The sequence below is a fragment of the Balearica regulorum genome, chromosome 15, assembly GCF_011004875.1.
Source record: "Balearica regulorum gibbericeps isolate bBalReg1 chromosome 15, bBalReg1.pri, whole genome shotgun sequence".
Lineage (NCBI taxonomy): Eukaryota > Metazoa > Chordata > Aves > Gruiformes > Gruidae > Balearica > Balearica regulorum.
Genome location: NC_046198.1, coordinates 10,699,991 through 10,727,359, shown reverse-complemented (window position 1 = coordinate 10,727,359; position 27,369 = coordinate 10,699,991). Strand labels below are relative to the sequence as shown.

Here is a 27,369-nt window from a genome sequence, read left to right as displayed (position 1 = left end):
CCGCCGTGCAGTGCCCGGTACCCAGCACGTGCTGCCCAGTAGCTGCCGTACGATGCCTGCGGCTGCCGCCCGGTGCCCAGCAACCGGGACTGGGGGGCCCGGTGCCCCGTGCACCGCGCCCAGCGGCTGCCGTGGGGTCCCCGGCGGCCGGTACCGAGCGCCCGGTACGCGATGCGCCAGTGCCAATCGCACCAGCCCCCGCTGCGATGCGCGGTGCTACCGGCGGCGCGCGGTGCCCGTTACCGGCGGCGCGCGGCGCGGCCGGCAGGTGTCGCCGCCGTCGCGGGCAGGGCGGCGGGCGCGCGTGCACTTCCGACGGCGCTCGGTCATGCCCCCGACTTTCCTCCCCTCCCTCCCGGCGCCGCGCGGGGCTCCCGCCCGCTGACACCGCCGAGGCGGCTCGCACGGCGCGGCGCGGCGCGGCGGAGAGCGGCGCGGCCGCCCGGGGATGGCCGCCGGGGCCGCCCCCGCCCAGCGCCGCCGCTGAGACGCAGCGGGGCACGGCCCGCCAGGTAAGACGGCTCCGGCTACGGCTCCGGCTCCGGGGGTCCGGGGCGGGCCCCGGCTCTGCCCCGCCGGCCGCGCCGCCGAGGCGGGCCCCGGGAGGCCGGCGGCCCGGGGAGGGCGGGGGGGGGGGGTGACAGCCGTTGTCTGGCGGAGGGAGAGGGGCTCCCCGAGCGGGGCGGGGGCCGCAGCCCCCCCTGCTCTGCCGGCGTGCGGGGGCCCCTGCCCGCCGCCCCGCGGTACCATCCCGCTTGCTTCGCGTCGCAACGGCGGCTGCAGCCGCAGCTCCCGCCGGGCCCGCTGCATTCCTGCTGCCGCTGGAGTGGCGGCGGCACCGCGTCCCCGCCGCGCCGCCGGCATCTTCCCTTCCCTTCCCTTCCCTTCCCTTCCCTTCCCTTCCCTTCCCTTCCCTTCCCTTCCCTTCCCTTCCCTTCCCTTCCCTTCCCTTCCCTTCCCTCCCCGCTGCCCAGCGCTGCATTCCGCCCGCGCTCCCATTGCACCGCACTTGTAATTTGCAGCCGCAACCCGTTCCGGCCGCGACCCCCCAAGTGTGAGCCTGGTCCTAGCTCGGTGACGTCACGGGGGGGGCAGCGAGGGGCTCCCCGGCCCCCCCACAGCCCCCACGGGTGCGTGCAGCCCGCGGGTGGCCGCGGGGCTCCCAGCTGGCAGCGTGGGGATGCAGAGGGGGGACTTGGTGCATCCGAAGCCCCCCTGGAGGAAGGTGGGCTGGGAACCCCGGCCCCCGCCCCCAGGACCTTCTGGTGCAGCTGCTTTTAAGCTGCTAAATTCCAGCTAAATTCCAGTGTGCGTGTCCCCCGTTCCCACCACCCCCTGGAAATGCGCAGCTGGAACAGCAGCCTGAGCACGGTGGTGCGTGCACAGCCAGGGATCCCAACGGAGATGCTGACTGGCCTCTTCCCCCGGCCCAGGGGTCGGCATCCCAAGGGCTCTCCGGCCGGTGGCAAAGCGTCGCGGCTGACGTCGCAGACCTGCTGGAGGTTTTCATTGACGTCAGAGCGGGGAGCTGCTGGGGTGCGCGTTTGTTCCCCGACGCCTTTGACAGAGCGCGATGCCGTCCCTTGACCTGAGCCAGTTTGGCTTTGCAAAAGCTCTTGTGGCCACTGGTTCCTGCCTGCTCTCCCCTTGGCTGTGAGCGGTGCCCAGGTTGGCTGCCCTCAGGTGACCTCCCAAAGTGATGTTTTGGAGGAACAAAAACAACAGTGGGGGTTTTGCATAGCAGAGCGATCCTAGGGCCCTGTGCAAGCAGAGGGAAGGCATCTCTGGTGGTGCCAGCACCTTCTGAGGGCTATCCCAGCTCAGGTCCAGCTGCCCCAGCTCGTGGGCATCGCTGGAGCCTCCTTGAAGGTCCAGAAATGGTTTTCTGCTGGGTGCCGGGACTTTGCAGAGCACTCCTACCCCGCAGCTGCCTTCCCCAGGGTGGCAGCTCGTGTTCCCCATGTGGGCAAGCAGCACCGTGGTGGCTCTGCGGATGTGGGTACTGTCACCTGTGCGTTGGTGGGAGCGGGTGGGGGGACCTGTGGGGGGCGAGGCGGAGGTTGGCTGTGCATGGTGCCCTGGCGCTGTGTGCTCAGGTGCACAGCCGGTGCTGAGACCGCATCTCCTGGTGACTGTCACTGGCTGATGAAAATGGACCTTGAGCTGCTGGGGGATGGAGTGGAGAAGGATGGGAAGGAGCCAAGGGAGATGGAGAAAAGGACACGTTCCCCCTGAGTGCTCTTCCCTCCCCGTTCCCTGCGGGATGGAGGTGTGCCTCAAGGCATGGCGAGGGCGATGATGGTGGGGGGGGGGTTCAGTGTGTGCCTGCGCACAGGGCTCGGAGCCTGGGCTGGGTGCATCCACACCCTGAGCAGCAGCTCTGCAGCCCGGGGCTGGGAGCTGTGTGAAGTTCAAGGCAGGAAGTGAGAAATAAATAAAAAATAATAAAAAAAATACCACGGCCAGTAGAAACTGCCAGGGAGATTTAGGGAAGCGGCACGGCTGTGCCGGGGAGCCCAGAAGAAGCGTGCATCCTCATCTGATGAGGAGCTGCCCGTGCCGGAGACCGCAGACCCACCTCTCCTCTCCCAGCTCTGTCTCCTCTGCAAGCCCCAGGGAACAATTGCATACAGAGTGCTTCGTTTCAGAGCCGCCACAGTCATTTCAGAGACCTTTTAGGCAGGAAAAGTGCTCTGTAGCATGTAATTTGAAGGCTCTGCTCTGAACCTTCCCTGTCGCTCTGCTAAATGATCCTCTGCTCTTCCAAACCTTTGCTGCCTGGAAACCAGTGGCAGTGACCTGGTTCCTGGCCTCGCTCGGTCCCCGGTCTCCCTTCGGCTCTGTGCTAAGGTGAGGGGAGTCGCGGGTTGCAAGGAGCAGCCTGGGGTGTTTCTCTGTCTTGCATGGGGCCTCTCAGACGTCAGAGTCCTGTGAGATTTCAGCCAGTCTTAATCATCTCTCGCCTCTGCCTGAGCTGCAGAGGTTGTCACAGCTTGCTAAGGATTTTCCAGCCCGGAGGGTCAGGTCTTGTGAGGGCTCAGCGGGAAAATCTAGGGACCCCGACTCATTTCCTCCAAAATGGGGGAGCTGCAGATTTCTTTTCTGTAGCATCCTTCAGGCTTGGCAGCTCGCGATGGGGAAGGATGGTTTATTCTGCCATCAGAGGAAATGGCACAACTTTGGTTTAACTGATGGAGCCAGGCTGCAGCCTCGCCAGGGGCACAGCAAGCTGAGCCCAGAGGCGATGGGCCACGGGTTAGCCAGGGAGCATGACATCACTGGGGGTTTTCTCACCCTCGTCTTTCCTCTCCTGCCCATCCCAGCGCAAGTTGCCCTAAAACTTTTGCCAGTTGGAGGCACACCTGCAGGAGCAGAGCGAGCTGCGGGTTTCCTCTCGCCGTGGGCGCTGCCTGTCCTGCCAGATGCAGGCACAGCTTTGAGTTCCCGGCAGCCGGAGCGTGCAGGCAGCGTTGCAGTGGGGTGCAGGCAAAGGGAAGAGGATGGGGAGAAGGAGAAACGTTTGCACATGCAGCGCACGGTCAAGGCTGTCACCCCTCGACCTGTTCCTGGCTGGTCCGGTCCCATGCTGTGGCACAGGGCTGAGCGCCGGGCTGGTGCGGCAGCAGCACGCCGACTGGCACCGCACAGGCACGCGCATGTCTCCTCTTGCCTCGCGCGGCTTCGCTCTGCTTTGGATTCGCTCCTGGTTTCCGCCAAGGCAGGGAGAGTCCTGGTGACGGTGGATTTATGCACGTCACTGAATCAGACGCGCGGCCAGGGCAGGAGGAAACTGTCTTGAGTCCGTCTTCAGGCCGTGTCTGGTGGATACCTGGGTCTAACCCGCTCGTAAAAACTGCCAGTGCTGGGGACCCCACCCTGTCCCCAGGCAATTGCTGCCACTCACTAATGAAAGACTTCCAGTAAAGGGACTTGGCTTCTGCTCGCATCCTATCCCCCGCATCAGGGCACGAGGCAGAGGAAAGGCAGTTTCCCTTTCCTTTCTGCACCTCTCAGAGGGATGCTCTGCAGCTACGGCCCTTCCGAAGACCAGGCAGGATGCATCCCAGCTGGGGCGGAGGGAGCAGCATCATCCTGCTGGCGTCCCCTCCCACTGCCCGCCCAAAACCACACTCAAAATCCACCTGCCTGACACTTGGCGCCACGCGGATTTGGGATTTTCCCCACGGGGCTCATACAGCTGCTCAGGGCCGGTGTGGAGGAGGAGGAGGGAGGCAGGTGCAGGTGCTGCGGAGCTGGTGTCACAGCCAAGTGCAAAGAGCCAGCTCAGAGCAGCGGTCACCACCTGTGCTCACTAGCACCCAGCTGGCAAAAACTACAGGTCCCAGCAAGCTGAGGGCCACCACCAGCCGCGCAAGATGGAGAGCGACTTCCTAGGGCTGGTGGTCCCCCTGGTCCCCAGCGGGAGGGTGGGCATCGCTACGGGGAAGCTGCTTTGCTGCGGGAAGGCAGCCACTTGGTTTTTGCTTCGGTTGCACGGCCTAGTTTTGAGAGCTGGAATATGCTCAAAGATGGGCTTTCTGAGTTGCTTTTTTTGGTTTTGTTTTGTTTTAAATGACAGCATTTCCCCTTTAAATTTACATCTCTAGCTGGGGAACACAGAGCCTGGTGAGAGAGGGAGTGTGAGACTTTTATAAAAAGAACGAGTCGAGTTTTATTATCCCTTTGAGACGAGCAGGGAAAATCTATACTGAAGGCATGAAATAGCAATAAAAATGGACTTTTTGCCAAAGCAAAATTAATTGAGTGAATCTCAGTCCTCAAGCCTGAGCTCCGAGAGGCTTATGAGTTGGATATGAACCACGCTGCCCCCTTCCAGGCTCTCATCCCCCGAGGAGGGGAGGCAAAATCTCCCTCTGGTCCTCAGCGCCAAACAACGACGCGCGATGTGATCAGCGCACAGGAGCAAAGGACTCGTGCGTGGGATACAGGCATCCCCACCGCTTGCAAGGCTGGGGTTGCCTCCTGCTCTGATGGTCCCTGGAGTAAGGACCTTCTCCAGGTCCCTCGGCTTGGGGACCCGCTCTGATGGTGCGAATACGATGCTCACGATTGTTCGGTGGTCACGGCTCTGGTGTTTCTGCTCTCCGCCATCATCATCAGTCATAGCATCCCACCTGGATTGCAGATTTCGGGGAGTCCAACAAGAGAAAGGAAGAAGGCTGGACACAGGCTCCTTGAACCCACTCCGGAAGCCAGGAGAAGAACCTGCTGTCTTATCCTGGCCTGGGCTTCCTCTTGTTAACCATTTTCCTCCCTCATCTCTGCTTTCTGCTCCTGCCCCATGGTGGGGTCTGGCTCTCCAAGGTGCTTTCTGGGCAAGACCTTCACAGAAAAGGACCCTCCTCTCCTGGGTTTTGTTCATCTGGATGTACACGTGCGGTGGCACTAGCTCTGCTCTCCCCTTTTTGGGGTGGGAGGATGGCAGGAGGAGCCGCCGGACAGAGCGGCAAGGGGAAAGGCGGATTCTTTTCAGCAGATGGTGCAAAGAGGACGAAGCTGCGTAAACCTCCTGAGTCCACCAGAGAGACAGAGATTAAATAACGAGAGGGCTGAGAGGCAGCTCCAGGCAGGAGAGGGAAGGAGAAAAAAGGAAAATGGGGGTGGAAATAGGATTGGAGAGTGGAACTGGGGAGAGGAGTGTTGGTTTGAGCAGGAATCTCCTCCCACTTGATGTCTCCCCTCCAATTCGGAGGGCCTAGATTCAGTGCCATAAAAATATAGCCCTTTTCAATCCCTTATCTTGCAGGAGCAGAAACAATTGGCCTGCAAAGAAGGAGAAAACAATCTGTTTGACTGACAAACAAAAACACATTTCTGCACAAAAGGAGGAGGAGGAAGAGGCAGCTGTCTGGCTGCTGCTTCGGCTTTTTTCCTTTCCCCTCCCTCTCCTGTCCCCTCGCTGATGGTGTCGGAGCAGAGCCGCTACCTTTGCCAGCAAAACACCCGTCGTTCTGACTGGCTGGGTTCAATGTCAGGCTCCCGCAGCAAATGTCATTGTCCGCCTCACCATCACAGCCACAGCAGAGATGCACGAGCCCCACCGTGATGCCCTCCTGGGGATGGTGGGGAGAAAGGTGGTACCCTGAGCATGCGTGGGGCAGAGCCCTGCTGCCGGGAGAGGCACCCATTGGGTGCCAAAGACAGAAACTGGTGCTCGAGAGAGAGGGACCAAGGCCAGTGGCTTGGAGCAGATGACTTGTGGACACAGGGGACGCAGGAGATCCTTCGTCAGGGGACCTTGGGGAAGTTCAGCCAGGTTGTGGGTGATATGCTGATACTGCAGCACGCGGGCATCGTTGGAGCGTCCGAGTGCTGCAACTGGAATTACTGCTGGAGCCTCAGCCACCTCCGGAGTCAGCTCTGTGCCTCGGTTTCCCTGTCTGCAAAGTCAGCAAGATAACATGTGAGTGTTCTGAGAGAGCTGGGGCATAGAAGTGCCCTGTGCACCTTAAGTCATTATCCCAGCAAATTGTTTTCCCAACAAACCGTTGTTCCCCAAAAAATCATTATGGCAACCACTGTACTAGCCAAATTGGTGCTGGGGAGAATCCGTCAGACAGGCAGGAGCAGAGCCTGTGGGATCCCCGCAGTTCTCCATCTCTCCAGAACAAACTCCTCACTCGGAGACTTTTGTGAAAGAAAGAGAAACTGTTTTTCCCCATGCGATTCCCTGACCGGGAGCAGCAGCAGCTTCCTGCCCGGAACGACCTTCTGAGGGGACTCTGCTCTACGTGGACACGTGAAGCAAACACCTACGGTCCGAAAACAGCCAAATGCAATACCCAGCGCCTGCCTGAACCTGGAAAAGCAGGAGGCTGGAGCAGGGCGATCTCTGCAGGGGCTGGTAAGTGCTGCCAGAGAGGGAATCTACAGTAAATAAAGGGGCACAAGAAGAAAACCCTGAAGCCACCAGGACAGTCTTCATTGCTTTTGATCCAGGTTGCTGGTGGCCTACTATAGTCTACCGGAAAAATGATTCTGCACTGGTGGATGGTTTGGTTCCCCCCCCTTTTTTTTTTTTTAAGGAGCTATTTCACTCTGCAGCCAAGTAGCAAAATAGCATGTAAGAAGTCACAGATTCCAGGTGAATTAATAACAAATAATGACTCTCAGTTCATGAGTGGTTCTCCCGATGCCTCAGTCCTGGCATATAACAGCCAGGCTTTCCTGTGCATTCGCAGCCAGGCTTGTTGAAATGCTGGTACGAATTGATGGAAACATCCTGAATTCAAGAGATCCAGCCTCTGCTTTCTTAGAGTACTGCAACAGAAGCTTTGGGGAATATTTGACCCAAAACACTAGAAGAACTTGATTATTTATTTTTTAATTCTTGCACCTAAGATGCATAATTTTCTGCTTTTTCCTTTCCTCTTTCATTTCAAAGGAAGATGAGAGGAACCATGTCCCCACATGTCAAACTGCAGGCAGAAGAAGATACGAAAGATGATTGGACTCCTTTTACAACTTTGGTGCTTGACTTTCCTTCCCCAGAAGGGGAAGATGCATCGTCAGCCTGTCTTGTGATCGGGCTGTAACCTTTGGTTACCCTGATAAATGTCAGCTGACCAGGCTGGGATGTAAAAAAGCTCCATCTCTACCAGACCGTTGCTGCGCTGCCTTGCACACAGTATTTGGGCAGGAAGAGGCCCAGCGTCTCTGCGCCCGAGCGGTGTTTGCAGACTTTGCCCGGCGTGGGGGCAGTTGCATGCTCTGCAGGGAAGCGCAGGCAGCGACTGCACGAGCTGGTTTTGCCTGGGCTGAAGTTGGTGGCAGCAGCCTTCAGGGACCGCGGTTCCCAGCATGCGGTGATCCAGCTTGGGATGAAGGGGTCTTTGCTGGGACAGGTGGTCCGCAGAGAGTCTGGGCACTAGAGAGGAAAAAAAACAGTGTTATTGAAGTGGCATGGCTGGACCCTACAGTCGGTGCTGCTTGGGGATGCTTGTTCCCTTCCGTCTCAGCAGTGTCACGATCATCTTGCGTCCTCTGTAGCCACCTGCCCAGCTTCCCCGTGCTGGTGCTGTCTTCCAGCTCCTCCACACCTTGCTGTGGCCCCCAAGGTCCTCCAGCACCCTCTCTCCTTCTTTACCTACTCCTGCCCCCCAAACTCTCCCTGCCTTCTCCCTTCAGCTCCTCCTCCCTCCCAGGGAACCCCGTTTGCAGAAAAGCAAGCCTGGTGAGGGTTTGGCCTCCACACTCAGTGCTGGTAGATGCAATGCAAAGCTAATGCTGTGATCAAGTAAATCCAACGCGGATGTGGAGTTTGGCTCCTGGGCAAGAAAGACCGTTCAGGTTTTAGCAGCTGCCTGCTTCTCCGTTCCTCCACGCTGAGTGTCAAAGGTGGCCATGGGAGCAGCTCTCCAGGTGAAGCCGGAGTTTGGCTCAGCCCAGGGCATGGGGAGAGGTGGCTGAGACAGGGTGGGATCTGACGAAACCCTGGCGCTCTGCTCCTGGCCCTGCAGATCTCTGGGTGCTCACAGCCTCCGGCCAGCGGGACAGTATTTCCCATTGCAGAAGCAGGACTCGGTGAAGCAGCATCTGCCCGTGTTTTACCCAGACCTACCTGGAGCAGCTCCTGCCCCTGTGCTGCCCTGCTCGCCGGCCATCCCAGCAGCAGTGTGCGCAGGAGGGGAGCGGGCATCTCCCACCCCTTCTACCAGTCGCAATCACACAGTCCAGAACCTCGTCCTCGATGTTACTCTGTGCTAGCACCTCTTGGGATTTGGCCAGCATGTGTCAGGGCTACGCACCTCTTCCTCTACAGCTGCTCTCCGCTCGGCTGCGTCACCCAGAGCATCCCTTCCTCCTGCCTGGGGTTGCTCTGTACATCCCGTTTCCCGACTTATTTTGCCCTGATTTATACCAGGTCACGGGTGCGTGGGCCCTTACTTGGCCGTGGTAGCACAGCCTCTTCGATTAGGTGTATTTCCAAGCATGACTTCCATCTGTCCGTCAGTCGCTATAGCTAATTTCTGCAGCCTTTACAGGCATACAGGGGCATCGTTCATATGTAATAATCACTGATGGTGGCAGGACTGTGATAAATGATCTATTCCACGCATTTCACCTCTTTTCTATTCACAAATTGTTCGTGATTTTTTGTAGTTGCATTAAGTATTCAAAGTGACTGCGATTTCCCCCATCGTATTCATTATTCAAAATTGTTCTCCAGATAATTTCTGCAAATAATTCGCGGTCTTCACTCTTTTGTGAATACTCAGTCTCAAGAATGAGAGTTGTTTTAATTGGGATCTTACATCACATGATGAATTTCGGCTTCCCGATTGGGCAGGCTTAATTTTTAGACTTGAGGTTTGGGGAGGGAACTGTTGCAATTAAGAGTTTGAAATTCACTTTATTCCAATATCTTCAGTCGCCGCTTAAAATTAACAGTCTGTCTTGTCTTTTTTTTTCCCCCTTCCTGGCCAAAAATCCCTGCCGGTAACTTGTTGGCAAGAAACACTTGGAGAATATAAACAAAAAGGTGGCACCAAAACAGCTAAATTTAACATATCTAAAAACTGGAGTGATGATTCATGGTGGTTTGTTTTGTATTATTCGCCTCGCTCTGGTAAAAATAATGATCAAAATAATTTAGAAACATTAAAAGTCACATAGCAAGGGGACATTTATAGCACTCGGTTTCATAAAATCTTCCATCGACGGCCCTCTGCGTGCCTGAGAAACATCCTGTGGGCTGGCTGGCGTGCAGCGCTGAGTTGGTACCCTGGTCCTGCTCGGCGCTCCGGCCCCGGGCTGAGGCTGCTGCCGGCTCAGTGGAGGCAGAGGGAAGGAACGTGCAACCAGCCTGGCTCCCCGTACTGCCCTGATCCGCACCCGCAGCAGACAAGACTCTGGTTGTCTCATGCAGAGCTCGACTCCAGGCAGAGGGTGACCATAAGCGACTTGCCCAAGGTCGCACTCCAGCTCCCTGGTTCAGCTGGAAATAGCTCCAAGGTCTCCTGATCCCCCCAGCAGCCCTCTCCCACGGCAAGGCGAGACGGCAAGGTGCAGAGTTCAGATGTTTTCTCTAACCGACAGCCTGGCTCCTGCCACCTCTCATAAAACCTCCTCGGCTCTATTTTCTGCCCCCCTCGCCATCGGGCTGAGTCAATACAGCCCCACCCGTCATCCCCCCCCCAATAGCACGGGCTCCTGTGGCATATTTATGCCTCCGAAGTGGAGCGTTGCGCCGGCATTCCTGTTCGTGCGGCACCCGCACACCCCGGCTGCTCGCTTCCACCAGCTGCTGCTGCCGATTTCCCTTAAAAATAAAACCCCTCTAAAGGTACAGCAGGGACACCTTAAATGCAGAGCTGTGGCGTGCAGTTAATCATATCCTCTTAACGGGTTTATTCGCTCATTAAATATTTAAGACTCGTTTCTCTTTATCAATAGTGTGGAGGCGTGCAGGCCCCGGTGCAAAGATTTATGCACACAATAGGATCGGTGCATTTAGATTTGTTTGAAGGGATTCGAGAGCCATTTAAAACTCAACTGAGGGGGACGGTTTCTGCTGCTGCTGTTTTCCTCCGGTGAGGTTTCTGCCTCCTGACTGCGGTTGAGAGGTGGCAGGAGGGGAGGTCGGGGGGCACGGGCTGACGGCTGCCTCCAGTACCCCCTTGGTTGCTTCTGAAAGAGCTGTGCCCCTTTTTGAGGGATGCTGAGGTCTCAGAGAGGGCCCGCTCGTGCCTGGTGTAAGCATCCTGTAGTGATGAGGATGGTCTGTGGAAAACACGGCGTGTGGAGGAAGGACCTGGTGCTGGGAGCGTGGTTGCGGAAGTGGCATTTTGATTCCCGCTTCCCACCGCTGTCTGAGGGAAGAGCTTTGCCGTTGCGGCTCAGATGTGAATTCCAGCTTGTCTGGCACCGTTCAGGAGCTGTCATGCAGGTGCAACATCTGTTGTTCTCCTGTTATTACCTGGGCTCAGCTCTTCATGCAGGTGTAAGAGCACTGGTGGCCTTTTTGGTTCATAGGATGGGAAGGGGACCAAACCCACACCATCACCTTGATCCTGCCTCCCCATCCTTCCCATCGTCTACCCCCGTGCCCACCCCAGCTCACCAGCCCAGACCACCAACCAGAGCATCCAGTCATCATCCAGTACCCACCGCTTCCCATCCTGCCCCGTGCCTGGTCCCCAGTCCCTACGCAGGGCTCCGTGGCTGCCAGCTGCTGCCAGATGTGTTGCTCGCCCTTGGTGTAGAGAGGCAATTCCTTGTTCTCCTGCCAGTGTGCACCCCTCTTCCCCGAGCTCTGAGGGCTGTGGGTTGCAACCTTGTGTAGGAGCGATGAGGGGGTGTGAGACGGAGCTGGGAGCCTGACTGCACGTCCGATGCAGTTGCACAACGTGACCTGTACCCGTCCTTCCACTGAGCACGTTGCCGGAGCTTGCAGGGACAGCAGGTCCCGGCACGCAGGACTCTATCGCCGTCTCAGCGGCCTCTGCCTAGATCAGGAGGGAACATCTCATGCCAAGACCTGTCCTCCCCAGGCTGCAGCTTGGAGTTGGCGATGGCAGCAGCTGACGCCCAGGTTTTTTGGCCTCCTGTGGCGTCTCAGTGGGTTCTTCCACAGCCTCGCAGGCAGCCAGCCATGCCTGTCCCAAAAATTCCTCACCGGGAGGTGCTGGGGTGGATAAGGAGGGTGAGTGGCTGTGGTGGCAATGGGCAGAGCTGGCAGCTCCTTCCTGGAGGCGTGAGAAATACCCCGGCTGGATTATTGACAGCCCAGAGCATGGGAAGAGCATGCGTGCGTCAGATATTTACCCAAACCTCTCCTGCTTTGCAACGTGCCCACCGAAAAAATGGATCTGACAGCAATAAAACTGTTGGGTGGCTGCTGCTGCTGCTTTTTTTTAAAGTTCTATGATAGCTTCTCCCCCCCTTTTTTTTAATAGCTAATGCATCTGTCACTACTTTCCTAATGAGCTTTCCGAAAGGGCCTTGGGGACCTCTACCTATCCATGTGGGTTTGGGTAGGAGCTTACTCAGGGGAGGCAGAGAGAATTCAGCTCCCTCTTTCACCCCCATCTCTTCCCCACCGCCCTCCCAAACTCCTCTCCGAGGGCAGGTTGTCCAGAGGGAGGGGAAGACAGCAATATCTCAGCACTCGGCGAGCTGGCGTGCACCCCCTGCAATCACAGCCAATAATGACAAAAAGACGGGGCTGCTGCCAGAGATAGAGAGCTGAGCTCCAAGCGTTACAGCAATGTCACAGCCTTGGGACTGCTGCTGGCTGCTACTGGAAAGAAATTTCCTCACAACAGGCAGAGTTATAGGAAGGAGCCATTGATTGCATTAAAAAACACCCTCCCCACCTCTTTTTTTTGGCATGGATTTTCAAGGCTTTTTTTTTTTTCCTCTCTCTCCCCCCCCTCCATTTGCCATTGAAGTTGCGTTCAATAAAACCCATTGCCCGAGAGCGTCTGTTCGCATGTTCTCAGCAGCACAATGGGCAGAGGACTGCAGTGTGCGGAGTCTCAGCCAGCCTCACGCAGACAATGAGGGGGTGGGAGTGGGGCGGGGGGGGGGGGGTTTTATTTTATTTTTTTTTTTATTTTTTTTTCCCCCCACCTGCCGGCCCCCACTACTAATTGTAATCACAAAAGGCAAATGGGAAGGGACTGGGGGAGCAAGGCTGTGGTTCACTGGGGTCATGGTCTCCATCAGTCATTCTCCCAGCCTGTTGCTGGGTAAAAGCCTGGCTCCGTGGTTTATCAAAATGACTGTGCAGTAAAAGCCTGTTCGCCCAAAAAAAAAAAAAAAAAAAAAAAGGCAAAAAAAAAGCTGTTTGACTCAAAAAGCATGAACTTCCCATTGCCGTCCATGGGAGACTTTCCATTGAAATCTCTAGGCGCAGAAGGGAAAACAGAGGGTTTGGTGACTCAGGCACAAACCTGGGATCTCTTCCTCTCTCTGACGCTGTTGGCAAATCATTTAGGGTCCGATTCAGCAAGGGGCCCAACACCGCCATCGCTGTGCCATTCGATAGGGCATGAGAGGATGCGCCGCTTGGCAGGACTGAATCTCTAACTGTGCCGTGCCCGAGTTCCCCTCAGCTGGAAAATGTGACGGTGCTAACCCTACGTTGCATGATGGTGGAGAAGCTAATAACTATTAATGCCAGGGAGATGCTTCCGGATCTCTAGATAAAAGGTGCTCAAGGAGTGAAAATTATTATCAACGTGGGCCAAATAGCTACAGGGGATTAGAAATCTGCTTGTATTTGTAGGATGTAACCACTAAGGAGGGAGAGACTGGGACAATGGAGCATGCACAGCACTAATGGAATGAGCGTAGGAAAGAGAATCTCTCTGGAGACCCTTAGAAACCATTTCCCAGTGGTAAGATCTGCTTGGGTTGTTTGTTCTTCTTCCCAGATGAGAGTTGCAGTCGTGGACGCTTTTATCACTTACGAACTGGACTAGATGGAGGGCCAGAGAGCGTACAGTAGGGATGAGCCTGCGTGGCTCTCCAGTGGGTGGGTCTGTGGACTTGATAGGTCTCAGCTTCCATTTCAATCTTTCAAAGCTGTGCTTTGTAACAGAGGAATCTGGACTGGACATTTCAGACCTGTTTTTCAAGCATATGAGATGCAGGTTTGGCCTCTGGTAGAGATGTAAGGGCATGACTTGGGCGTCTTGAGGCTGCAGCTGCAGCAGAAAGGTTGTTCTGTGCAGGCACATTCCTGTCCCATTCCAGGATGGAGCCTTGGGATATGGTTTGGGTTGAGGTGTGGATTTGGAACAGCCCCGTGGTAGCACATGAGCATGGTGGTTCCTTGAAGCCATTTCACTCGGAGATTCACTTTTTCCAGCTGATTCATGTTGCCGGTGTGAGTCCATTTCTTGCCACTGTGACATAAAGCTCGCTGAGGCTCTGCATACTAACGCACAGTGGTCCAGGCAAGAGTCTCCTAACGGGCTCTGAGCCCGGTGGTGCCAGGAGCTGTACAAACACACAGTGTTCCCTTGAGGTTAAAACCAAGTCAGACAAGCTGTTTGTTATCTGTGGTCTGGCAACGCTGAGACACCTGTGCATCGCTGTGCAAAGCGTTGGGCAAGCATGTAAGAGACAGGCAGCGTCCGTCCCGGCTCCCCTGGGGCATACATCCTTGCTAACCCACAGTTACTCGCTCACGGTGGCATGCACTGCTCCGAAATCGCAATGTCGCCTTCCCTTTGCGCTCTGAGACAGCCCCATTTTGTGCTCCAGGGAGCTGCAGCCTTTCTCACTGAAGACCTGCAGCACACCATGCTCTTTTTTTTTTTTTTTTTTTTTTTCTCTCTCTCTCCTGGACACTTTACTTAGGTTCTTTCTTCCCTCTCATTTTCTCTACCATCAAATGAAAGCCATTCAGACCAAAACGGTTCAGTCTGCTCTTTGTGTCTGGAAAACAGAACACCAAAGACAGCTGGACCTACCCGAGATGGCCACGGCTGTGGCAACAGTGGCTCTTTGTTAGCGCTGTTGTCTCTGCCCCTATCTCCAGTGTCTGGGGCCCTGTCTCTTTAAAGCTTTAGTGTGCTGTGTCAAAGCCAACAGAGAGTTCAGCTTATTAATGGATTCGCTAGGTTAATATCCCAACAGTTTGGTGGTCGTTTTTTGGGGGTTTTGGGGTTTTTTTGTTTTTTTCCACCAGCATAATTTAGGAAGGGGGGAGGGGGAGAGAAAGATAACCCAGTCCCATTTCTGGGGAGGGCACGGCATGGCTCATTGCTTTGGAGAAATGGAGCTGGAATGGTTGGTCGGGGCCAGGAGGAGGTGGTGGCCCAGCCCTTCGCCTTCCTGTCTGTATGTACATCTCTCTCTATCTCCTTCTCCTGCGGGGTTCCCTGCATCAAAGCTTCTTCCAGTTCTTATGCTAATGAGGTGCATTAATGCTTAATGACTGTGAACAGGCTTGTTTAATTGCACCTATCTGAGCAGGAGGCACGTTGCTGTATAAGAGGGAACGACCATGTAAGCAGCTGCATGCCCTCCTGGACAGTCTTAATTACATGTAAAACTGATGTGATCTAAACCACCAGGCTGGTGATTAGTTTAGTGAGGCAGGTGGTACTTTGCAATTCAGTGCCTCAGAAACTCTAGAGCAAGTGAGATCAGATTCTTTCGTAGGCTATGGAGGATAAGGCAAGCCCTGATCATCCTTGAATTTGATGTTGGGTGGGGACAAGCACGGCATAGTAGATTAATTTAATTAATTTATTGCAGTTAGTTTGCAAAGACATTATCCACGAGCCTCTGTGCAGAATACTGAGCAGTCCCATTAATGCAATGCTATTTTGCCTGTAAATCCTCTCCCCCCGCCCCTTACAGGAGGAATGAGCTGCGATGGTCTCAGCTTTCTGCAGTGTTATCTCGCGCTGTTTGAATACGACTGATTGTCTGAACTACAAAGGGGCCCGGCGCTAATGCAAAGCCATCCCTATTGGCACTAGACCTAGATTAATGACTCTGCATGCATTGCCTTGGCTCTAAACTGGATTTCCCTAAAGCAGCTCACGGCGCTGCTGTCTGCACTCCTGTATCGGTGCCTCTAGCCGGGCTGCGATTGTTCAGCTGGCGAGAGCAATGGATCTGGGAGCACCTCCAAGTGCGAAGGCTGTTAAGTAGGGGTGCACAGGTATGAAGGTACCTGTCATTGCCAGCCGTCTGCTGCTAATTACCCGGCCTTGCTTCTTGTGATTATTTGTTTTGCTTTTATTCACTGGAGTGGGGGAATTTTAAAAAAAACCTCGGCATCCTTTTTTAGGAATTGCTTTGGGCAGGGGACGAAAGTGAATCCAGCAGCGTTTTGGGGTCGGTTGTGCTCCCAGGACAGGGGTCTCCCAGCACACCGCTGCCCAGGGCTCAGCTCCCACACCAGACCCACATCGGACCCTTCCCCCCAGCCTCCTCTCCCTCGAGTGCTTCCTCCCTGTCCCTGTCCCCGTCCCGTGAACTCTCTGATCTTCCCCTCTCCCTGCCCGCCTGGGCCCCAGCGGAGGCTCTTCCTGACGTTACTCCCACAACAACCACTTCCTTCCCGTCCCGGCAGCCCCCAGCTCCGCAACCGTCCCTGCCCGTCCCTGGCCAGCCCTGGCCCCTTGCTATCTCCCTGAGACCCCTCTTCTGCTTCTCCACTTCCAACCACTGCTGTTTATTTTGTAAAAGGGCTTATCTTGATCGTTGAGGCTCTTTCTGCATGGGGTGAAACGCATGGCTGCGGGGGCCGCCGGGTGGGAGGTGACTAAAACGGCCCCCCTCCCACCATCGAAACCCTCTCCTGGTGTCTGCAACGCCTGAGGGGTTTGGGGGTTAGAAACCCACATGTTTTAGCCAACCCACAGGGACCAGATCCCCAAAATTAAGGATCCTCCCAACCCTGCCATGCTTCAGGCTTGTCGGCAGGGAGGGAGGGCCCGGCCATGGCAGCCACCTGCTTGTGGCGGGAAGGCAGCAGGAGCTGGGGAAGAGGCAGGCTAGGTGTGTGACAGGGGGATGAGACTGCTGCAGCGTCTTCCTCGTCATCTTCCTCAGTGTCTTCCTCCCAATTGCCATGTTTCCTGGCAGGAGAAGGCATGTAGCCATGGCCGGGGCAGCAGCTGAGGAGAGGAGGTGGCAGGGGGAGATACAAGATGGCAGCTACACTGAGAGGAGAACATGGCCCTGCCTGGTTGGGGGTGGGAGCTCTCCCTCCATGGGAGCAAGCCCCACTCCGAGGGGGCCGCAGCTGCCGGTCTCCCCACGGTGGGAAGACAGAGGCCCCACCGCCATCTGCCTTCTCCTCGCCCACCATCATGGCTGTCCCCTCCTTGTCCCACTGAGGCACATTTTGCTGCACCAATGCTTGGCCTTGCAACGGCCCCAAGGCAGACTTTGGCTGGAAAAGAAGACTTTTTTCTCTCAGAAAGGCCACCCTAAGCACAGCCCTGTGGTGGTGGCACCAAGGCAGGCCCTGAGCGTCATAGCATTGCCGCTCCCAGGGGTCCTGCCCGGTGGGCATGGCTGCCGGCAGCGCCGTCCCCTCGAGTGGGATGAGCGCCCTGAGACACTCCATCACTGTGAAAGCAGGAGTGTTTTGCAGAGAGATGCTGCGAAACCGGCGCCGCGGTGGGGTGCGTCCGCCCGGGGAGGCTCAGCCCTGCCTCATCTATGGGCGAAACACCCTCGCGCCGAACCCGAGCCTGAGTGAAACCTTTTTTTAGCACTCCCCTATTTGCCAAGCGTACTTCCTTTCTTTTGATTCTTACCACCTACATACAGTCTGACTGCAACGGAAAAAAAGAAAAAAAAAAAAAAAGAATTGCAACATTCAGTAGAAGGCTTTTCTGTCTAATGACGTTAAATTTATTAACCAAAACTCCAGCTGCACCAGGCTGGGATCTAATAATATTCAGGCTATGGAGACATCAAGTAGAAAGAAGCTTAAAGCCCTTTTTATTTCACAGTAAAACTGTCAGTAAATAACTGGATTGTCTTGAGACTGAGAAAATGGGGATTTATCTTCCTGAACATGAAAAGTGTGCTTATTTTTTTTTATCAGCTTCAAAAAGCCCCAGCAACCTTGATTTTCCTTCCACACCGTTCTCAGCAGCTCTGCCAAGCCCCAAAACCACACAAATCAAGAGACAGGCTCTAAAGATATTTTTAATTAAATTAATTCCTTTTCCTTCCTTCCCCATTTCTCCCTTGTCCCCTCCTCCATCCTCTCTTTCTCTCTCCCTGTGTCCCCAGCTAATGACTTCTAAGCACTGTGACATTTCAGCACTGGCTGTCACTAACACCACACCTCCATGCTGGTTATAAATTGGGCACAGAGACATAAAATTCCCCGCAGAAGGTCCCCGTTTGATGATATTCTCCGAGGTAAATCTCCAATAGCTCCCTGTTTTCTTTAATAATGCTAATAGGCATAGATTAATTAAACTGTTATATTACTTCCTTCTTTCTACCAGCACCAGTTAGAAATCTTATTACCTGCTCCTCTCCATTTGCCTTTTCCCCAAGGTGGTTATATTCCAACCAGTTACCAAGGTTTCTCAGAGGCTGTAGCACAAGGTGAAACGGCAGACATCATCTCCGCGAGGCCAGATCCTGCCCCCAGCCCTCGGCTCCAAAACCCCACCGACCTCGGCAGAGTCCGGGCGGACGTAAGCGGGGTCAGGATTAATCCCGGTTTGTCTGAAGAGGTTCTGTCTTGAAAGCAACAGCGGGGCTATTGTTGAGTCTGGATGCCCCCTCTAAAAGGGACCACAGCTGTAGGAAAGGGAATTGTATACATCCATCAACTCCTTCAGGGCCCCAGGATGTATTAGTTAAGATTGCGGGATAGCATGTCTCGGCTCCACTGAAGGGGTCCTTTGAATGACATGTTGGATATACTGTTGCACATCTGGCCGCTGTATTATTGAATTGCTCTACGGTTGCATTTTCCAGACCGCGGGAATGTGTCGGTCCTTGGGGGGGGGGGGTGGGGGGGGTGAAGGGGATGACATGTGGGAAAATTAAAGGGACGCATCCTGCGGGGTGGGGTGGGTTTGGATGGAGCCGCGTGGTGGAGGCGGGGGGGGGGGGGGGGGGGCGTGAGGCAATGCTTTCACACAGAATGCCATGTTGCCATTTGAAATCCACTCCAGAGCTTCCTGCTCTAATTAAATTTGTCACCATCGTTACTATAATGCCTGCCATTCCTCCGGTGCTTTTTGTTCTCAGGGATCCCAAAACACGACAGAGGCAACGGGAGAATCTCCAGGTCCTCTGTGTTTCCTCTGCGGGAGCTGTGTTCTGAGCAAAACCAGGAAAATGCAGTTGTAGGAGCTGGTTTGGGGCAGAAGTGCAGCCGCTTGTGGTTTGGGGACGCTGGAACAAGGGACACTGAGGCTAGGGGATCTGGGCAGCTCTTGCACTTACGCGTCAGGTATCTCCTGGGACCACCAATTTACAGGAGCTTGGGCGAGCACCACGGGAAGGCCTGTTGCGGCCAAGAGCCCTTCTTGGGCTCTCCCTTGGCTTGCCCTGCTCTCGGCCCCTCCAGACCTGCATGGGAGCCCAGCGTCCCCGCAGCCACAGCTGCACCTCCGCTCTTGGCACCGCCAGCCTGCCACGGGGTGCTGCGTTCCGCTGCTCCGCGCCGCGCTGGGGCAGGAGGAATTCACTAATTACTTGCGGCTCTTAATATGGCCCCTGAACGCTGCCAGAGTGGCGTGAAGGGCTCAGAGCAGGAGACACAACCTGCTCCATCCTGTCTTCTGTGTCAGCTTGCAACGAACTGAATGCAAAAAGGCTGTCTGAGCTGCAAACAGCGGAGCCCTTGGAAATTTAAAGGTGCAGAGCACAGAAAACAAAGGCGAGGCGATCGTGCTGCTGAATATTCATCCCGGCGTCTGATCCTGCCAGGAGCAAAGCCCACACAGCTCCCGTGAAAGCTGATGGGAGGAAACCTTGATGTGAACCCCATCTTGGGCTCCAGCCCAAATCTGAGGGGGGAGGGCAAATTAGTCCTTAATGCACATATATCTTAGACTAAAACCTGATAAGGGAACTCTCCTATGTTAATTTACCCGAGTTATTTACTATACTGATTGCTGAAGGTACTCTGATTAGCGCATGAAATATTTCTATACCTTCGGTCTGATTAACCCATATCTGCAAAATAAATATTTGTCTCATTATAGTTATGCGATCGTGCAATCAAAGACCCTATCATAATGGGAAAGGGAGAGAGTATCCGTGTGGAAAAGGCAGGGAATGGCGACACGGATCGAGCGGGTTTGAGAGCAGGGAGATGAAAAGCAGGGGCATACTTGGAGGGGGAGGCTTAGTGGTCTCAACCTCCGTCCGGAGGGGTTGAAATGCCGGGGAGGGCACGATTCTCCTCCCGTTTCACCGGTGCTAATTGGGACTAATTCGTTTGACTCAGCAGCGTTGCGCCAGTCCCAGTGAGAGGAGGGTCAGACCTTGGGAATCACAGGGGTGAGTCCCAGCAGGCTCCCAGCCTCCAGCTTTTTTTGAAACAGAAGCAGGGAGTTCCCGACAGCGCGGTGCGTGTGCCAGTCTCCCAGACGAGCTCTTAAAATAGCCCAGCGCACCAGGCTGTGGCATCGGGGGAGAGCTCAGAGGATGAACTGTTCAGTCTTTCTGGCCCAGATCCGGGGAGTGGGGGGGTTGGCAGCTCCCTGCCCAAGGCGAAGGTGGCTTAAAGTGCGATCTGGGGAGGAGGAGGGCAGGTGGCACCCCACGACTAGGTGGCAGGGAGCAGAGGAGGCGGCAGCCGGCAATGCCGGCACCGTCATGCGTGCTGGACATCCTCCCTCGGCGAGGGGAGCTGTAAGTCATCTGGAGGAGAGGATCCCCCCTCCTCTGCCATTACAGAGCTGTTTTGCATATGCTCCGTTAGGAAAAGAGGGAGGTTTTATTGTGGCTGAACAGAAGAGCTAAGTCAAGAGGTTGCTTTATGGCTCGCGGATCCCGGCGTAGAGAGGAAAGTGTCCCAGATGCAGCATATAGTAAGCCTGGCAGTGTTGTATAGCACTGCTGCATCGCGGAGTGGCTGTGAGCGCTGCTCTGCAAAAGAGCTGAAGTCATTTTTCTTCTAAGGGCAGGGGGTAGTGGGGAGGAAATATGAAGGCAGCCCTGTTGCTAAGGAAATCTGCTCTTTGTATGGTCGTACATTTAGGTAATGCTAATGAAAGGCCATATAGTAGCGAGGTGCAGATGTCAGCACTGTGCACTCCTGGATATTTGATTAGCATTTCTTTGACTTTGCCTCCTCTAACAGAAATACTTGAGTACATGGATATTAGGAAAATAAAATCCCCCTTCTCCTCTGCCAGCAGCCCAACAGCACACGTAAGGCAGAGAAAGGAAAAGCCTTACCAAAATAAGACACTCCATAATGAATGTGTGTTTCTTCCCCCGCCCCCCTGGCCCCCCACATACCCTGGAGAGGATGAGAGCAAACATGTGATGAGAACAGAAATAGTCACATCACTTAATGCATTGCTGGACGGTACCCAGCCGGCACAGTGATGAACCTGGCGTAAGACCCAATAGCAGCAAACCAGCATAGCATCCTATTTAATGGCTGGTGGCCCACAGATGTTTTAAACCTCGAGACCGCATCTCTCAGAGGTTTCCCTTTCGACTCGAGCATCAGCAGGCTGCTTTTGGAAGCAAAGGCTGCAGATGGTCTATCCAGGGACCCATGGACGGGCATCCATGGATTAGCCCGTGCTTGCGTACGTGCATGGCGTCTGAGCCTGGATCCAGTGATCTGGCTTATGAAGCGGGAGAGGACCCGTGCTGCTGCTACAGAGCACCGTGTCCTGCTCTCAAGCATCGTTGGAAGAATGAGTCAGCCGTTTTCCTTCGCACGGGGGTCGAGTGGATGCCCCTGTCTGAGTGTCACTAATAAAAGCACCCAGAAATGTAACCGCTCTGTGCTTGCATGTCGTGCTTGCGACTGTCTTAAAGACCAGCTGCTCTGCGTGAGACTTCCAGAGAGCGAGAGCACTTGAATGAAGCCCTTATATCTCTCTTTTTCTTTTTCTTTTGCTTTTTTTTTTTTTTCCACACAGTGCAACGTGGGCTCTGTTCCTCCCTCGCCTTTTGCTCTTGCTCCCTGGGGCAGCCCTCTGTGTCTCAGAGGCATGAGGAGTGAGTCCTCCAGCTCCTGCGAGGAATGGCCCCTCGGGGGCTAAATCCAGCAGCGGGGGGCCCCGAGGTGGCAGAGTGTCCCTGGGGCAACGTGGAGTGTCTCTCCTCGATGACAGCAGCGCCTGGGACGGAGCTTTGCTCGCCTTTTGGTGTGGCCGGGCCGGCCGGGGACCCCTCCCTCCCTGCCCGCCCTGCCAGCACCTACCCCTCCCTCTCGCCGTTGTGCAACATCCCAAGGGCAATTACAGCAGTGCTTACGTGGAGGAGTGATATTGGGAAAGTATTTAGTCATTTTTAACTGTTCTGCTGGCGGCTCCCCTCCCTTAAGGTGGTTCCTATTTCTCCTTCTCCCTCTCCCGGCATGTTGTGGCAACTCCTTGGGGCAGCCCCATGCCCAGCGACCCTTCTTGGTGCATCCTTGGGTACCGAGGGCTCCTCTTGGCAAGGGGGAGTCCGCACTCCCGTGGAAGAGCCACATACGCATCGGAGCACTCTTTTCCTTTCCTTTCCCCATCCCTCCCATGCTTACTACAGTGATTTTAAAGCTTCCGCGCCTTGACAGTGGGGGGGGGGTGGGGGGTAGTGGTTTTGAACGCAAAAGTGAGAGGCAGGAGGACGCGGAGCTTCTCCTGCTCTCGGAGGCTTCTGGACGCTTCTCGGTCTCCATCCCAGGAGTGTTTTTCCCTGGGCGCAGTGTAAACAAGGCAATCCGTTACGGCAGTTTGAGTGTTACTCCACAAACACGCCGTCAGCCCTTGCCCTCACCGCAGGCTCTCTGCACTCCCCCTCTTCCTGCCGCCGTGCTGCCTGGGGAGCATTGGCGTGGTACAGGGGTTATCGGGTGCTTGTCTGCATGCAGGAGCGGCCTCCGAGCATCAGTGGGCAAAGAAGGCTCCAGAGGGAACTGGAGTCGAGTCTGCAACAGCCGCGTCGCTGCACCGTATGGCTAACCCCGGTTCAGAGGAGCGGTTGCAAAGTTGAGGAGCGCTCAGAGACACTGATGGGCTCCCAAGGAAGGACATGGAAGAGTCCAGTTACTGTTTACCCTAGACAGATGATGAAAAGAAGAGGCCGCAGTAAAAGAAGATAAGCTCACATGTGCACAAAAACAACACTAAAAAATACATGATTAAGGTTACAAAGTCAGGTGCTGAGCGCGTAAGAAATCCCAGTATTAGAGACACCTGAGCGGCTTATGTCCGGCAGAGTGGCATGTATTCATTAGGGTCTTAATTCTATGGTCACAAGCTCTTTCTTCCGCCGGGGCTCTGCCTCAGGGAGTGTGTGGGACGGACGGAGGTCGGTTAAAAGTGGCTCACTGTCCAGTATGTGGCTGTCCCCTCACTACTCGGTCTGCAACCCCAGTGCCTCGTTCGCTGTGCGTCACGCAAATCCTGCTTGGAGGATGAAATTGTTCCTCCTAGGCTATCCTAAAACGCTAAGTCTGCTCTGGCCTTTTGCTTTCCCTTCCTTCCCTCTGTCCCTTCCACCTCCAAGCTGTTCGGTGGTTGGCAGGGGGGAGTAGCAGGAACCCCCTTCCCTGAGCAATAACCCTTTTGTGGAAGGCTGGCGTTGCCCTGAGACCGCGGAGCAGGAGGGAATACACTCTGCAGCTCCAGGAGGGCTGATGCAAGTGCAACCCACATGCTTCACACTGCCAGCATTTGATTTTTCCATCTGTTTTTTGTTTTGGTTCAGTTAAAGGCAGAGAAGAGAGGTGGATTTTGGTGTGAACCTCCTGTCTGTCTGCATGCAGTGTGCGGGACAAAGGCGGCTTAGCATGGAAAGCCCCAGAAGCACCCAGGAGCGGGCTGGGGGACTTAGCGACATCGTTTCTTCTGAAGCCGCAGGAGAAGCGTACATTTAGAAGAAGCAGCCTTGCAGCCTGCTGTATGTATTGACCGTCTGAGAGCCAAGCCAGCCAGAGCCCGGAGGGGACAGATGGAGGAATTAAGGACATCTCAGCTGGGCAGTAGGGCCAAGGGATGCGTGGCGGGGAGCTGGCTCCCGTACCTGAACCACTTTGGAGACAGGGCTGGGAGTTATCACAGCTTTTCTTAGCAAGAGAGCCCTCCACCGGAATAATGTGTTGTGGACGTAAAAGGAGATCTGGAGAGGGAATGTTTTCACCCTGGAAGCTGCTAAGGAACTTGCATTTAGCTGCTAGCAATCTGTTTCAAACTGGCTTTCTGTCCCAGGAAAGAGAAAGCAGAGCAATCTCACTGTGCTGACCAACTGTAAATTCTTTCCTGGCTTTGCTGGGGAAAAACAATGTGCACTCAGTGAAAACCTCCCAGAAATCCAGGACATGGGTACTTTATATGTCAGCCCTTTACCACTTTGAAGAGAGCAGCTGAGGAGACCAGTCAAGATTCCCTGACTTTTATTTACCGACAAGTCAGTGGAGTGTCTGGTGAAGGACAGAGATGCCGCCTCCCTCCCTGAGCCGGGCAGGTCACGGTGACACACGCGTGACCATGGGAAAGAGGCCGAGAAACTGTTTCTAAGAGAAGAGAATCGAGAGGGATGTGTGTAGCAGAGCACACAACGCAAAAGCCATGTTGAAACTTTGCATTTAGATGCCTGCAGCAGCAAACCAGTGTGCTTTCCACGAGGACCGATAGATTGCCCGCCTCACAGCATTTGCTTAAAAAGTATTCATAAATATACCCGCCACTACTAACCATCCTTTTCTGCTGGGAATCGCCATTAGCAGCTAAAATCAGCATTTTACATATAAAAAGCACTGAGACTTAATTCTGTGTGATACTTTCTTCAAAGTCCTTGTGGAAGAGACAACTCCAAGCTGGGTTTCAGCTAAGAGTTACAGCAAGGTGTTGGGAAGTGGGGATTGTAACGCTGCTCGACGTACGATCGCAGCACCCAGGAGGTGCACGTGGTGCGGTCAAGATGAGATGCCACGACGGATGAGGTGTGCTCCCCGAAGATGGACCTGACAGGCCTGTGAGTTGCTGCAAATGGAAGTAGCTTCCATCATGAGCAGTGCTCCCTCAGAGGCCAAAAATGGACACGTATTCCTGGATGCAGCAAGAAGTGCATCCCTGATGCTAATTATCCCGTCACATTGCAAATCCCTGCTGTAGCACGGAGGGATGCGTGAGTCGTTCAGCCTTCTGAACATGGAGGCCGCTTTCTCAGAAGCACCTGGACTTTCCCAGCTGAAGTTGCACCCATGCTGAAATGAGCCTGGAGCAAAGATCCCCGTGGAGTTGCTGGTTTGGAAGGGAGATGCAGTCTTGTGCTCAGTCTGTGGAGGACTGTCCAAACATGAGGAATTAGGATGGGATTTCAGTGGAAGCGGATTATCCCATTTCTCCCTTCTCTGAGCACATTTCTTCCTCCGAAGCAGCACATGACAGGCAGGGCAGCAGCCGAGGTGGCCAGTGGGGCACCTCCCGTGCGTCCCGGAGGGGACTGAGCCACGAGCTCCGGAGAGTTCCCTGTGTTCCTGGCGCGGCTGGAGCAGGAGCAGGATGGAGGGGGAGCAGACGGCGGGCACAGAGCTGCGGCGCTGAACGGGCAGCACAAAGCGCTGTCAGAACAGCAGGGGCTCGCGCTGGCGACGGCTGCAAATGGAGATGGAAAGGGCTGGAGAGGAAAGGATGCGACACAGCTGGTCCCCTTCAGCTTTGATCTCTAAAGCAGAGGGGTGGTGGCCACAGAGCAGGAGGGGGGAAGAAGGGGGATGACTCATAAAAATATTGGTGTTTCCATGAAGATGCAGTTACCTGAGGACAGGAAGGAGGAGGGAACTTCTCTGCAAATGTGGGGGGAGCTGGAAGAAAAAGTCCCACTTGTGTAGAAATCGCCAGCCCACTTAGGAACACAAAGCTGTTTGCTTTGGAGCCAGCGGGTTGGTTATTTGCTGTGAGTTGCTGGTTATGTGCAGAGCAGAAGGTGGTTTGTGTGCTTGTTGCTTCAGGGCAAAAAAAAGAGAGGAAAAAAAAAAAAGGAAGAGCTGATTTTCTTGGAGTCTTGTGCGGTAGAGATGTCTTTGGAAGAGAAAACAGAGATGTCCTTCCTGCTGCTGGGTAAGGGAGTGGGTCGAGGGGGATAATCCAACCCCAGGTAGCTGAGGAGAAGTCAAGCGCACCCCAGGATCTTCGCTCGGAGGCTCTGGCCATGGGAGGGCTGAGGTTTCACCTTCCCAACCACCGTGAGGTTTGCACTGGGGAGAGGGTTGTGGTTTACTCACAGACATGCAGATTTGCTCTGCATACCCATCCCTTCCCCTCACAAGCCAAGAGAGGGGCCCTGTCCTGTGCAGGAGGATGTGAGAAGGACAGGAGGATGCGAGAAGGATGTGTGGACACTGCTGACACCTGCCCTGCACCAAAGCAAGCTCAAACTTTCTCTCACTGCTCCCTCCGTGAGGCCTTGGGGGATTCCAGCTCATAGAAGCCTTATAAGCAGCATAGGACCAGCTCTAATTTTTATCCTGGAGGCAAAAATCACTGGAAATAATGCTTCATCACTCTGAAGGTCCTGACACCACCCTTAACCACCACATCACGAGCCTCCTGTCGCAATTGTGATCTGCGTATGTGTCAAATCTTGCCTCGCAGATAAAAGCTGCTCTGCAGGCACCTTTTGTACTAAAATACGGAGCCTTTAAAATGTGAAAGAAACAACAAAATGTAGGACGCCACACAAAGCTGACCCACTGGGGACTGGGGGGAAAAAAAAACCGCAAGAAGGAGGGCTTGACACACAAAAATTGTTTTGTTAACAAAGCATCATTGTTCCACTCTGAATCAGTTTGACTGGAGTGGTAGAAACACCCCATCTGGAGACAGATGGAGAGTTTTCTGGCTAAAGAGAAGCGGGAGGAGGGACGGCTGACAACCCAGCAGATAGCATTGTCTGCTGCTACCTTGGCAATGGAGAGGAGAAAGGGCGGGTGGCAGATTAGGCGTCCCCTTTGCAACCCACCCGCCCGCCGCGCCGGCTCCTTCTGCGCCCTGGGCCCCACGCCCAGAGGGAGGTGTGTGCCCAGGTTGGCAGCTCGCACCCCGGGATAATCCATCCTCTCTTCCTGCAGGGCTGGTTGGGTGCTCGTGGGGACCAGCAAGGTGTTTGGGAAGCTACGAGCAGGCATGTCCCCCTCCAAGGCGTTTTTGGTGCCCGCCACGCCGGCAGAGCCCGGTGCGCTGGGATGGTACCGTACTGCTTGTGTGCTGTGCCGGGGCTTTGTGTGATGTGGTTTTAGCAGAACTGGGGAACCGAAGTGGAAACGGCTTCCCGAAGCGAGCACAGAAGGTTTACTACTGCTCTCACATTGGTTTTACCACTGACTTCCAGGAGAGCAGGATTTGGGCTGCTGGGAGGATGCCAAGCAGAAACCAGCACGGTAAGAGCTGCAGGGAGTAAAACTTGTGACAGCAGCAAGAGCTAACGCAACGCCAAAACACTCGGGGATGGGCCATGCCCAGGGGTGCTTGGGTGACCCGGCAGGTCTGCAGGAGGCCTGAGGGCCAGCACTTTGAATTGCCCCGGCCACCTTGCGTGAGGTTGGGAACAAGTGAGAGAAATGCCTGATGCCCCTTAGCTACCGCACACGCTAAATGCGGGATGGTTTATGGCAGCAGGCTCCGCTGGCACGGTGTCCGCTCTGCTCCCCAAGAGCTCACCAACAGCCCCTGCTCCCTCTGCTGCCTTCCATGCCTGATGGGAAACTCTGGGATGGGT

At 55.0% G+C, this 27,369-nt stretch overlaps 1 protein-coding gene across 2 annotated transcripts in view; it reads left to right on the top strand.

The window, feature by feature from the left end:
- The first annotated feature begins 362 nt into the window (after nucleotides 1–362).
- The window catches only part of RAI1 (retinoic acid induced 1), a 76,108-nt gene continuing 49,101 nt past the window's right edge, over nucleotides 363–27,369 (top strand). For both annotated transcript variants that reach the window (XM_075767665.1, XM_075767662.1), the window contains exon 1: nucleotides 363–512. The gene's annotated coding sequence lies outside the window, so the exon portion shown is untranslated. The remainder of the gene's footprint in view (nucleotides 513–27,369) is intronic.